At 43.9% G+C, this 13,845-nt stretch overlaps 1 long non-coding RNA gene across 1 annotated transcript; it reads left to right on the forward strand.

The window, feature by feature from the left end:
* Positions 1-1,102: 1,102 nt before the first annotated feature.
* Positions 1,103-10,089, forward strand: LOC116594505. Its single transcript, XR_004287260.1, has 4 exons — positions 1,103-1,171; positions 6,676-6,776; positions 9,722-9,816; positions 9,923-10,089. It is a non-coding gene; the product is annotated as an uncharacterized LOC116594505 (long non-coding RNA).
* The last annotated feature ends 3,756 nt before the right edge of the window (positions 10,090-13,845 follow it).

The following is a 13,845-nucleotide window of genomic DNA, read 5'->3' on the forward strand; positions in this document are numbered from 1 at the left end:
TCCACCCCTAATTCTCCAGAAAGGGGAGGAAGCTAGAGATTGAGTTAAGATTGATTATGCTTAGGTGATGAAGCCGCCACAAAATCCTGAAAGTATGGGGTTCTGAGAGCTTCTGGGTTGCTGATATATTCACACACTGGCAGGGTGGTCCACCCCAACTCCACCGGGACAGAAGCTCTTGCACTTAAGGGATGCTTGGGTAGCTCAGTTAGTTAGGCATCTGCCTTCTTCTCGGGTCATGATCCCAAGGTCCGGGACTGAGTCTCACATCAGGCTCCTTGCTCAGCAGGGAGCCTGCTTCTTCTTCTGCCTGCTTCTCCCTCTACTCAAGTTTGCTCTCTTTCTCTGACAGATAAATAAATAAAATCCCTTTTAAAAAAAGAATGAAAAGAGATTCTTGCATGTGGGACCCTTCCACACCTCAACTTATGTATCTCTTTATCTGGCTGTTCAACTGTATCCTTTATTGGACTCTGTGTAATAAACAGGTAAGTATAAGGACATGTTTTCCTGAATTCTCCAAGGAGAAGCTTGTGGGAACCTCTATTTGTGGCCAGTTGGTCAGAAATACAGGTGATTATCTCAGGCTTGCGGTGGGTGTCGCAGGGGCCACCCTGTGAGCCTGAGCTCTTCATGCATGGGAGCCCGACGACCTGCTGGTAGATAGTGTCAGAACTGACTTGGACTGTAGGACACTCAGCTGGTCTCAGAGAATCATGGGTGTGGGGAAATAACCCACACATCTGTGACGTGAGAGGAAAGGAAAGCATAGGAATATCGGCCAGACAGCGAGTCAAGCAAGGCGGGCACCCACAGAAAACAGCCCAACAGATTCTCGAAACAAATACTTCTGAATTTTTACTGAAAGCAACCTAGGGAACAACCACACTTGGAGGTCTCATCAGTGTTCACTCTCAGAAAGGTGCCAACTCTCCGATTCATGACCCGCGCACCTGCTCTCTGGGTTACTCACAGAAAGAACACGCTGTCTCTCGATTCTTCCTGAACTTAGAGGACTGCCCTCCGAGAAGAGCGCGGGAATCTGTGTGTCCATCAGCGATGGCTCTTCTCCTCGGGAGCCCAGAGCCTCTCCCTCTGGCATCGCAGCTTCCAGTCTGCAGGGGTGAGGGAGCATCATTTCATGACGGAAACGACGCTCATTTCCGTCAAGGTAAGTCAAGGAAAGGTAAGTCAAGGAAAATCTCTTTTTAGTGGGTTTGCAACCATTCGTGTTTTCGGAAGATGACTCTCTTCCGTGCTCGGGCGGGCAACCCAGGCTTTGGCGTCAGGACCAGGGACGAGAGGGGACTGGACATTTCCTCCGCGGAGGCCGTTTCTTGCCAGGGGCCCTCAGGCAGCCTCTGGAGAGGGTGATTCTGTCGGGCTGGGCTCACTGCTCTAACCCCTCCGGTTTCTTTCTGCATACATATGAAAGGGAGCTTATTCTCCCTGACAGAGCCTTTCTGATTTGACAGAAGGATGTAAGATATATTCACTCAAGTGAAAAAAAAAAGGAAATTGAGGTCTGTTTGTATTTCCTTTAGGCCATAAGCTTCTGAAGCGGAGACCATCACGTTTTTACTCCTTAGTGGACTGTAACCATAGCATAATATTCTGCAACTAATTAGTCCTTTCATTAACTTTATTGGAGCCATGATGGTGACCACTGGCCTAATTCGAGGAAATCGCCCCAAGCACGTAGGCTTAGAGATAAGCCTGGGTAGTCTGGAGGGGGCAACACAGTTCCCCAAAGATGACTGTCCTATTCTCAGCTCCGCACTGATGTCCCTGCTTTGCATTTCTCATTTCCTCCAACAACCAGGCCCCTCCGAGGCCCCAGAGGCCCCTGCATGGGACCATCAGCATGACGGGTGCCACGAGCAGAGGGAGGGGGTTGGTGAAGTTTCCACCCTGCTCATTTATTGCTTCAGGATATGGGGGGATGGGCAGCTTTATCAATGGATCACTATTTTTTAAATTAGGACATAATTTGAATACACATATACAAATATGTCTGTGTGCATGTGTGTGTGCATTTTTGCTCAAAAGACATCATTCTTGGAAAGGTCACAATTGTTTAAGAATCCTCCCCAGATTTATAATCTACTTAACAGTGAATCTTCAAACTAACTTCCCCGGCTTTTAACTAATTTTCCAAGCTCTTTCAAGGGGGCTCATGATAAGCTTCTGTCAACACCTGGGGGAGTGCTCCTGCTGGCTAGGCCCACCCCAACTGCAAGGCCCAAAGCGGCAGGAGATGTAATTGTCACACCTCAGAGAGTTTATTTCCTGTTTTCAGAAACCAGGCTCCTGCCCCCGGTTTTCTCAGAACAGCTCATTATATAAAAAGTGACTTCAGGAACAAATGGTTAAGCAGGAAGATTAGTTGTCCTCATGTTTACACGGTTTTATGGCCACCGCTTAATTTTTCTGGTACAAAGTACAACGAACATTTGAATTTGTCTCACCATGAAGAAATAGAGATTACTGTTATTACTGAAAATAATTCACTGTGGTGTCTTTCCATAGCCAGGTGGTCTCATCCATCCAAGCTCATCTAAGGACCCGCCCCCCACCCCACCATGACAACCCTGCCAAGGTGGCTTTCTCCCTGCCCTGGTGTTTTATTACATATAAGTGAAGACTCATTTGCATGATGCTTGATATATTTTTGCCAAGAGGAGGAAAAAAAAAAATACAGACATGTTGAGGACAGAGACTGAATTGTATACAGTATTCCTTTAGTTCACTCACCATCTAAAACAGCGAGAGGTGTGAGGGGGGGACCTCCATAAATACTTGCTAAGAGGAAACTAGAAGCAAATGTTTAGTCATGAATCCCATGAATCACTGTGGGTATTGATCATCTTTTACAAAGAATTCAAAGAATTTCACAACTATCGCCTTCCGTCACTGAGACTTGCCATTTTTCCGATTTTTGCCCCTTCCATTCACCCACTATTTCTCAAAGAGGCTTTTCACCAGTAAGTCTGGGCTTGGAAGGAAATCATACAGTATACTTCTAGATCAGTTCAGCGGTAGATTTTTTCAAGGACAATGTCCAAATTTTTCCCACTTAGAAACAATGAGGTACTTCTCCAGTGTACAAATCTGCTTGTGACCATAAAGAGTGAAAAGAGTGGCTGCTCGCTGATCATTTTGGAAGAGACAACTGTCATTTTTCTGTGTTATGTTTAGTGGCAGTTTCCGGTCAACTCAATAGCCTTCTCCTGGTACCATCTTGTGCCTTCTGCACTGTGACCAAGAAGAAGGACATTCCTGGGTTTACCTCCTCATTAAATCCAAACATACTGAGCTACATGACCCTCCTGAGGGCAAGGACTGGGTCTCTCATCCTGTGTTTGAGGGTCTTATTATTAACATGCTTTATCTCAGTTCTCGCCACAATCTAATGAGTAGTTGTATTTCCGTCACTTTTGACTCAAAGTTCTAAAGATATGTACACATGAAGATGAACAATTTTTCTTCCCTTGCTCCTGATCTACTCAATTCCTCTCTCCCAGCCCCCAGACCACTTGGTGTTGGTTTCTGTGTGTCCTTCCAGAGTTCATTCATGCATAAAAAGCAAAGTGTGAATGAAGAGCTTTACCCCCCTTGTTTATAAAAAGAGAAAGAAAGAATGAAAGAATGAAAGAAAGGAAGAAAGAAAGGAAGAAAGGAAGGAAAAGAAAGAAAAACGAACGTCAGGACGCCTGGGTAGCTCAGTCTGTTAAGTGTCCAACTCTTGATTTTGGCTCAGGTCATGATCTCAGGGTCATGAGATCGAGTCCTGCATTGGGCTCTGCACTGGATGTGCGGCCTGCTTAAGATTCTCTCTCTCCCTCTGTCCTTCCGCCACTTCCAAAAAATAAAAAATGAATAAAAAGTGAAAAACAAGAAAGAAAAGTGTCATTATGCTACCATGCAGTTTGTGCCTTCGTAGGAGGAATTTGAACCCAGTTCTATCAGACTTCAAAGCTCAAGATTTCTTCACACTGCAAGACCACTTTCTTAAGGGAGGACAGCAAGAAAAACATCTTGGATTCCTCCCCAGCTCTACTAAGTCCTCAGGCTCTAGGGCTGATGATAAGTGCTGAGGCGGTCCTGTGAAATTTTTTAAACTCTTAGCTTGTCAGCTTCAAGGTTTACATTAGGTAGGATAAAGGCAGGAGAAGAAAAAGAAAAGATCTATAAACCAGAATATTTTCTGACCGTGAGATCTTCTAGCCAGCTTGCATTCCAGTTCAAAATATTTCTTTATATCACGGATAGCATATTTTACGGGTGGTAGAATGTCTAGGGTGAGTATGACAGGCCTGGCCCAGGATTCCACTGGGAGTTGGGTTTAGGGGATAGGAGAGAAAGAGATTCAATTCTTACCAAGCCCCTAGAAGACAGGGAGCCCAAAGGAGTTTAAAATCCCATTTAAAATGCAAATGGGATCATATCACTCTGTTTCTTCCAATCACTCACTGGCTCCCTTCACCTTTACAAGATAAAGCCAAACTGCTCCTTATGGTAGCACCCAAAGCTCATCCGATTTTCTTCTTGATTTCTTTCAGGCTTCCTGTCTCGTGGCTAGCGCACACACCACAGCCCAGGCACAGTATTAAATTTGCCCTCTTGGCTGGCATTGCCCTTCAAGATTTATTCTTCAAGACCCAGATCAGGCCTCAACTTCTCCAGAAAACCTTTTTAGACACCCCTATTCCAGACTTGTTGTCCATGCTGGGTGTGCCTACCGAAACTTTGCTAAGTATGTCAGCTGTTTCCGCTACCAGCCCGGGAGTTAAGTCCTAGCATTTACTGGGTGGTTTTGATAAAGTTGTAGAATGAGCCCCGCAGTGAGATTGCCTGGGGTAGTGTTTCATCCGTCACTCCTAGGCTGAGAGAGCTTGGGAAGAGTTATTTATGCCTTCTGTCCTTCATTTTGCTCATTTGTAACATTAAATGAATAGTAGTACCCACATGGCTTGTTCTGATAATTAAATGATATGGTACAATTAAGTGCTTAGCACAGCATAGAAAGAAAGTCATTAGCTTGTTCATTTATTTGCTTGCATTTTTTTTGTCTTCCTCATCCCCCACCACACTGGAATGTAAGCTCTAGCAATGTAAGGAGTCTGTCTGCTCTGTTCACTGCTCTATCCCCAGCACCTAGAACAACAGCTGAAAACCCAGTGCTTCCTTGTAGACTATATGTTGAATGGCCGTATCAGTGAATGACACGGGAGTTAGTCGTGGAGTGTTCAAGCCACAGCAGGCCAGCCAGTGTCCTGCAGAAGTGGAAAATATCAATCCCCCAGCATGGTCTTTAAATATATTAGATACTCAACAAATATTGGTGCCTTGTCCTTTCCATTGTCAGCCACAGCCTTTTGCATGAGAATGAGACCCTTTGGCAATATCCGCTGTGGAGCCAGGTGACAGTGACAAATCTGAGTACAAATATCAGTAACGGCAATCTCTCTCTCAGCCGTGCACATATACAGCCTTGCTGTAAACAATGACAGTCATAACAACGCTTTCAAAACAACCCACGCAAAGCGACTTCCTAGTTATCACTCTTATCTCTGCAGATATTGGAATCCAAGTCTTTGTAGAGTTTATATCCAACCAGAAATTCATATTTTGTAGTCCCTGACATCATCGTTTAACAAACAGGAACTTGACATTTTCAATATGAGAAATTTATTGTGACTTCTTTTTTCTCTGTGGAAGAAATGTTTAATGCTTCTCAAGTAAGGAGAACACTGCGTACTAAAAAATTCCAGAGGGAGGTGGTTTGAGGGCTTTTTTAAATATATAAATGGAGTTTAGGGGGTATTGCTAAATTCATCAAGATTTGAATTTATTTTTGCTCAAGTGAGCTGTCAGTGCAGTGTAGAGAGAATAAGGAAACCAGGCATTTTTACTACTTGTTGTGCCCCTATCTGGCTAGGTGACCTTGAACATTCACTACATTTCTCACCACACATGCAAGGGGTTGTTGAGTGGGTGATCCCAAAATCTTCCCAGCTCTAGCCTTCTGGGTATTTTCAGCTGATGTCCTCCTAAAAAATCTGTAAGAGCTGAACCAATCAGGGGATGACTTCCTGATCCGACTCCATGCAAAACACACAAAGGTTAATAAGAAGGGGTCTTTTCCCTCAAAAACTGGAACACACTCCAGTTTGATGATATTTAAGAATGATGGGGTTAGATGGGACAGATTTGAAAACAAAGCAAGTTCCTTCCCCATTGCCTTGATTTTCTTTTAAATACACAATTTAATTTGCTTTAAAAGATTGTAAAAAAAAAAAATCATGCTAAAGAAGACTTGAAACTTTTTATGGTAATTATAGGGAAGGGGAACAGTAGTGGTGGTGGAAAAGCATGGTGGTTGGAGGGGTTGAAAAGATTGATGGGGGACCCCTGGGTGGCTCCATCGGTTTAGCGTTTGCCTTCGTCTCAGGTCATGATCCCAGGGTCCTGGAATCGAGTCTTGTGTCAGGCTCCTTGCTCATCAGGGAGTCTGTTTCTCCCTCCACCTGCCGTATCCCTGCTTGTGCGTGCTCTCGCGCGCGCTCTCTCTCTGACAAATAAGTAAATAAAATCTCTAGAGAAAGAAAAGGCTTGGTGGTCAGCTCTGTGATGCCGAGTGCCTTCCTTACTTTCACTCACCCTGTTTTCCAGAGTCTTCCTCAGTGATATGAGCATCATTCCCTTCCTGACACCTCAATACACTTTGGAGGAAGATCACATCTTAAACAAGTTCATAGAAATGCTTTGAAATGGTAAAATCTACAACCATACGTTTAGTCACTCTAACATCTATGCAACAGACTAAGGATGAATAACACCATAGGCGACATGAACCTTGTTCGTAATTCAGATGTACTAAAACATGGTTTATTTCCTACCACGAAATTTAATGTCTATTTCAAGCCTAGAAACCCTGTCTCAGTCACTCCTGCGCTTTCTTCCTCCAGAGATGAGTGTAAATTCTGGGGGTTCACAGAGAACCAAGGTGTGAGTTTCATAAGGGTGGATGGCACCTGGCTTCAAGAGTCTCCACACAGATGTCTGCTGGGGTGTGCCCTTGTCCTCAGTTGCTGACCCCCACAAGTTACCGGTGACATATCCTTTCTGTCCAACTGGCACCTTTAGACCCCATGACAATCCCCGCTGTCTCTGCACCTACTTGGAGGTGTGGGAATTTTTCTGTGAGGCTGTGTAAAGACCCTCTTCCTTTCACTGAAGTCCCTCTCTGCGGTCCTCTTGTCCCTAGGCTCAATCCGCTATTTGTATCCGTCACCCAGTTCTAAGATTGCTTCTCAGTCTCCTAGTTATTAACAAGAAGGAAACATCTGTCTTCTTCTTTCTGGTCTCTTTACAGGGGCTGAGGAAACCCCTCCCAGTTCCCAGAGAAGCCTTCTTCCCTTAGCACCCTTTATAATATTCTCCTTCCTAAGGATTTTGTTTTTCCTCGAAGTGCTCATCATACCCCAAGGGCTTAGGTGTGACCTGCTGACCCTCCCTCCCCTGCTCTCCACGGAGTCACATTGTCCTTTGAAATAATGAGCAGAATTTCCTGGATACCCGAAGGGTTGGAGACAGCAGCGGAAGATATACTGACAGAGTGGTGGAAATGCCAGTTAATATGAAACTTAAAATATTTTGTAAAGGTTAATATCCCACTAGTGCTACCAACAATAATAATGGAGGTGTAGAAATACATCTGGATTAGTGTGAGTGCGAGACAGGCCACAGAAAACAAAAAGAAGAAAGGAAGGGAGGGAGCAGAGATAGGGAAGATTTCAGGTAGTAAGGACAGGAAAAACAACACACGGTGTACAGCGAGGCTGATTCTGAGCCGTATTACATTGTCCGGGAGCAGCGTCGTTTTGTCACGTGACTTTCCTGCCTCTCTTCCGGGACTGAGGCTTCCTCTGGGACTGGTCAGTAGCAGGAAGGAAGCACCTGCCTCACTCTCCACTCTCCCCTTTAGGTCATCGCAGGCCAGTGCCCTGGGCTGATGAGCCAGTGGTTCACCTCCTCTGCTCCACCCCTGCCTCCCAGGTTGCCCTCCGGTCCCACCCCTCCTGCTGACCTGCCAGGCTGCGTTTTAAATGACCGTCTTTGACAAACGTCTACAGGGCTCTATAAAATCAACAAACGTGATGAGCTAAGCACAAGGCAATGGCAATTCTATGGCCTCCCTTGGGATAATTGGTGACACCATGCGGTGGTGGGAATCTAAGCCTGAAAATCATTGCTTTGGAGGGAGGGAGGACAACTGAACCATTTCTTCCATTAAAGTATATAAAATTTAAATAATGTCCCTTTTCTCCGTGCCCTTTTTTATGTGCTGAAAAGTCTAAATATTTATTAACTTCTATTTACAGAATTCATTATAACTGCATTCAGCCAGGGCTCTCATATATTTTAAAAACATGTGGCACTTTATAAATAGCATCATATAAAAATAATTAGGAAATAATTGTGTTTTCATTTTCAAGAAACAAGGTACTAGCAAGCTTAGTAAAATAACCAAAAAAGGAGTGGCTGGGTGACTCAGTTGGTTAAGCATCTGCCTTTGGCTCAGGTCATGATCCCAGGGTCCTGGGATGGAGCCCCACATCAGGGTCTCAGCTCATTGGGGAGCCTGCTTCTCCTTCTCCTTCTGCAGCTCCCCCTGCCTGTGTTCTCTTTGTCTCTTTTCTCTCTCTTCTTCTGTCAAATAAATAAATAAAATCTTTAAAAAAGAAAAAAAAAATAGCTGGTTCTTGCATGAGGGCCCATGATCAACAGGTTTACATTAGTTAGACAAGCAAGCTACAGCTGGCATTATGTCACATGGGAAAACAAGAGTTCTTCACAATTGGGCTGTCACTAGCTAGATCACCTTAACTGGCCAGTGTTGTTGGAGGCTGGCAGAGAAAGGCTCCTCAAAAGTCTGCTTCTAACCATGTTCCAGCCTTTTCCGTGAAGTCAGTCATGGAGATAGGTGAGATCCCCATCTAGACTCTCGTGACCAGGAGAGTCAGCTTCTAAGGTGCCTCAAAGAGTTTTCAAGGACTGGTAGAAGTGGGGGAGGGGAAACTGGCCAGACTCTCTAGAAGTTACTCTCCTTCATTTTTGCCATAGGGACAGCTGGAAGTGATACTGTCTCTGTCTTATCTAGAGTGCTATGAAACACAGCTTCAGCCTCTTCCTCCCAACGCATTCCTACAGAGATGCTCTGGAACCACCCCTCCCTCTGTGTGTTTATTCATGGCCATTTCCCACAAAAACCTAAAGTGACGGACAAGATGCTCTATCTTTCCTCCCCACCCCTTCATCATCATGCTCTGCTTCTCATCGAACACAATTCTTGAGGATGTGTGAGAAAAAAGCCAACGAAGGACTCTAATTTGAGATTCCACCATGCAGAGAAAACCGTTTTTCCTAGGGAATGTGGGTCTCTACTAATGTATGCAATCATTTAGTTTTCCAAGGTCTTGAGGAAATCACATTTTGCATACATTGAAATGTTTTAGATTTGCTTCTGCTGCTTTTGCATTAGCACTAACAGTCTTACCAGTCCCTTTTAATATGATTTTAAAAAAGAAAAAAGATGAGATCTTTAAAACGAACCACCCGTGACTAGCCACACGCTTTGTACTATGGATGTTGTATTTTCCCTTTCATGCCTTCGAATAGACTGCTAGCCCCTCCCTGCCTTATCACCACTTTGCAGAAGCCGTTCAAGGACAGGGAAGGGGTAGGAGGCCAGCAACGTGGAACCACATAGCTGACGCCCAGAGATCCCACCGCGAAACAGAAGGAGCCAGGGTGAGCAGGTGGGGAGGCTGCTGTGGCTGTCACCTGCCCTTCCCCCCACCCCCACCCCATCCCCCCCTACCAACCTTACCCTTGCGCTGGTTACTTTGTGTTGCAGACGGAATGTGAAAACGTCCACGTCTCTAAAATTAAATTACAGACTTTATGGAGCGATCGGCATACCTTTGTGTCCATTCTGTGTCCTAGAACGTGGGAAACATCTGTATGTTTATCGTTTGTTTGTTTGTTTGTTTGTTTTTTAATAAAAGTAAATGATTAGTTTATATGCCACGTTGTAACTTGCTTTTTTGGTTGTTGGTGAATGCCTCTTCAGGTCGGTAAATAGACATCATAATGATTGGTGACTGCAAAATATTTCACTGGATGGATCTATAACGTTGTACTGAAGGAGTCTCCAACTCGTGAAAGCTTGGGATGTTTGCGCGCTGGGCTGTAGGGATGCCTCTCGTTCCCAGGCTCAGGTTCCTTGGCCCACCTCTGGTTTCAGTCACAACTACAACAGAGAGGGTCAGAAAATCTCAGACTCACCTGCTGCTCACGACCCGGGGTCAAGTCAGCATAGGAGTTTTTCCAACACTAAAGGAGCCGGAAGTGAGAGAGAAAGAGAAGAGAGAGAGAGAGAGTGTGTGTGTGTGTGTGTGTGTGTGTGTGTATTGTCACCCTGCCCCCAGGCAACATTCAACCAACTGCAGACGGAATGGACTAATAAACACTCCAGCCTCCTGCCCTGCTAAGTGATGCCCCTGAGGGCATAGGAGGGTTGAGCCCCTGTAGCCGGGATGTCCACCCCCCTCTATTTGTTTATTCCTTCTTCCCTAGCTCTCTCACTCCTGCTTCTCGGGGTTAACTTGTAAATCAACTTTCTGGATCCATGCAAGTCCTGCTTTCAGACTCCAAACCCAAACAGGGACTGTGATAAACGGCAACACACAGGATGTCTTTGAATGCACGTCTCTGCCATCGGTCTAATTATTTCCATAGGATAAACTCCTAGAACGTACACTGCTGACTCAAAGGGCATGGACATTCTAAAACAAGCTCAAGGTAGGGCTCTGTCTAACAGAGTTCCTAACTGTAAGGGGATTGATTTTATTTTATTTGCCTGTGCCTGTTAATCCCAGAGCTATCATGAAGCTGACTCTTCCATCAAGAAGTGAGGGGCTGATTCTAACTTCCTATAGTCTTTTAAGCCACCCTCTCCAGAGGCTCTGGAAATTCCTTTAGGATAGCCTTTTGCTATCCTAAAATCATGATGAATGGAATAATTGGAAAGCACACCCACTGTTTTCCAAATACATATCTCACCTTATTGCTTCGTAGTTATTAAGAATGAGTAGTAATTTCTCTGCTGAAAAGACAATGTATGGGGAGAGTAAGAAACAAGAAAAACATTCACTCATCATTTAAGCCACAAGGAAATAAAACCAACCACCAGATAAAATGTCTGTTTCTCAAACAACTCAATCTTGATATCACTAGCAGCAATGAAACTCTTAATTATAGGTAATAAAGTCTCCGGATTTTATTTTTCACCCAGCATGGATGGTAAAATGTTGTGAGAAATGCTTACAGGAGGACAAAAGGAACCCTTTTGTGGGGCGGGGGGCACTGTGGTGGGACAGCAGTGTGCTCTCGCTAGAGAGGGGACCGAGGAAAGACTGTCAGCACCAAATTTGGTCGAGCCACAGCCTTTCCACGAGGGGGACTGGTGAGCATATGCTTGCATGTATAATCTATATAAACACATATGTGATTATTTTTAAAAATAAGTGAACTATTCATAAATCATTTAAAGAGGCAAGATACCTTTGTGTCATCCTTTGGGCCGTCCATTTTGTGTATTTTTCCTTTTTTTGAACAGAAGAAAGCTTGATTTGACTTTTGAAGGCAAGTAGGACATCCCACGGCAGATTCTAACGTCTACTCTGCTCATCCTTTCTTCTCCATCTGCACTTCAAAACCCCCAGCTCTTCAGGAAGTCTATTTTTAAACGGCATATAGAATCTTTCTCTTGGCAAACACTTGCAGGTTCTGCCCTCTTGGATGGCTTCCCTAAAAAGAAAAAGGGGTGGGGGGAACCCTTCCTTGGCTGTGTTTGCACCAACATCAACAACGGCAGCAAGGCGTCCTGACTGCTATTTATTTTGTCATAATTACTATCACCAAACTTACATGATTACAGCGTTAGTAATTCTGTTGATTATAAATAGCGCTAATGCTCTAATCCATCAGCAAAGACTGGCAGCGTTATGGAGACATGGTCCATACACACACGGAGAGTTGGACCTCTGAGGATTATAATTTAAACATTTCCCAGAAAGCGTTATCCCCCATGGCCTCTCTTTCCAATCTGCCCGATAAAGGCTTCTTTGAAACACTCCTACCTTTCTCCCTGCTCGATGTCTCTGTGGCCTTCTCGAATGTCCTTCATGCCGTCTAGGCTGCGTTTTGTATTCCAACGATAATCCCTTGAAAGTGTATGGACCTGGTAATGTCCTGGTTTCTTGAATTTGCTAAAAGCAGGGGCACTGGATTGTGAAAGCCCACTAGAGCCGATTCTATTACTATTTTCACAGTGATATATCTTCCTTTCGGCAAAGAGGCCTATTGAGTGAATTCCTATAGCGTTGGGTCCTTCTCTGTTGTTTGGCTTCCTTCTTCTTATTTTTTTAGGGAGGAGGGCAAAAGGTACAATAAAGTCGTTCCTCAAGGCACCCCAATACCATAGAGGCAATCTGCATTTACTGAGCCATTTTCGTTTCCCAAATGTATTGTGAAGGGTCACCTGTGTAAAGAGAATTTCCCTGCAGAACAGGGGGCCTCCACCCCTACCCAGAGCTCACTCCTCTCTGAGGAACAATCCTTTCGTGTAAAACGGTGTGTATTGAATAACTTGGACATATTTGCTGTTTTCAGCCGTCTGCCTGATTCTTGGGAACACTTTTTTTAAAAAAAAAACACAAGCCTTTATCGATTCAGAACTAGAAAAATGTTTAATGTGGTGGTAACATTTAGTAACAAAGCAGAGTGTGTTTTTAGCAATTCTTTGGTTCACAGCATGATATGTATGAGTCTGTCTGTATGTATAAAAACTTAATTGATTCATCCTAAGGTGGGCTTAAAAAGACCAAAAATAGGAGTATCTGGGTGGCTCAGTGGGTTAAGCCTCTGCCTTTGGCTCAGGTCATGATCTCAGGGTCCTGGGATTGAGCCCCGCATAGGGCTCTCTGCTCAGCGGGGAGCCTGCTTCCCCCTCTCTCTCTGCCTGTCTCTCTGCCTACTTGTGATCTCTCTCTCTCTCTCTATCAAATAAATAAATAAAATCTTTTTTAAAAAATTAATAAGTTAAAAAAATTTTTAAAAGACCAAAAATATATAAATTAGTACCCTGATCATTGAGACTACAGTGTGATATCTTATGAATTCATTTTCTACTCCCATTCAGATATGGTGGTCCCGCATCTTGAAGTTTTCAAGGATAATCAAAATTTCAAATATTCTGTTCAGTTGTTAGATCACTCATTCAGATTTGAGGGCACAGAACAGATGTCACCTGAGGTAAGGACTGAAGAGTGGAAACTCGTAAAATGTGATAAAAATACACGAAATGTAGGAAAGCCTTATTCCAACCTTCACTTCAAAATATGTATTTGTTATACCAGGAAGAGTCTTGAAGCAACTAAACCTTTCAGTTGGCTCCTAAATTTATTGCAAATTAAACTTGTGCTCTGCTTTATCTTCGTATCCCACTGCTGTCATAGGTAGACACCAAATGGATGCAAATAATGAAGCCCATTGGTATCTAGCTATCTTGCATAGTCCCAACCTAAAAGAAACAAAAAGTGATGGATAATCAGTATTGTAATTTTATTTTAAAGGATAAAGAAAAGTTAGCGTTATGTGGAGCTTATTTGTATGTGAATTAATCTTCAAAACAAATAAAAGCAATCTTCCTCTTTGTCTTGATTTTGCCCCAAACAGAATGGAGACCCTCCAAGGTTACTGCCCATTTCAGAATAG

The sequence above is a fragment of the Mustela erminea genome, chromosome 1 (genome assembly GCF_009829155.1).
Source record: "Mustela erminea isolate mMusErm1 chromosome 1, mMusErm1.Pri, whole genome shotgun sequence".
NCBI classification, from domain to species: domain Eukaryota; kingdom Metazoa; phylum Chordata; class Mammalia; order Carnivora; family Mustelidae; genus Mustela; species Mustela erminea.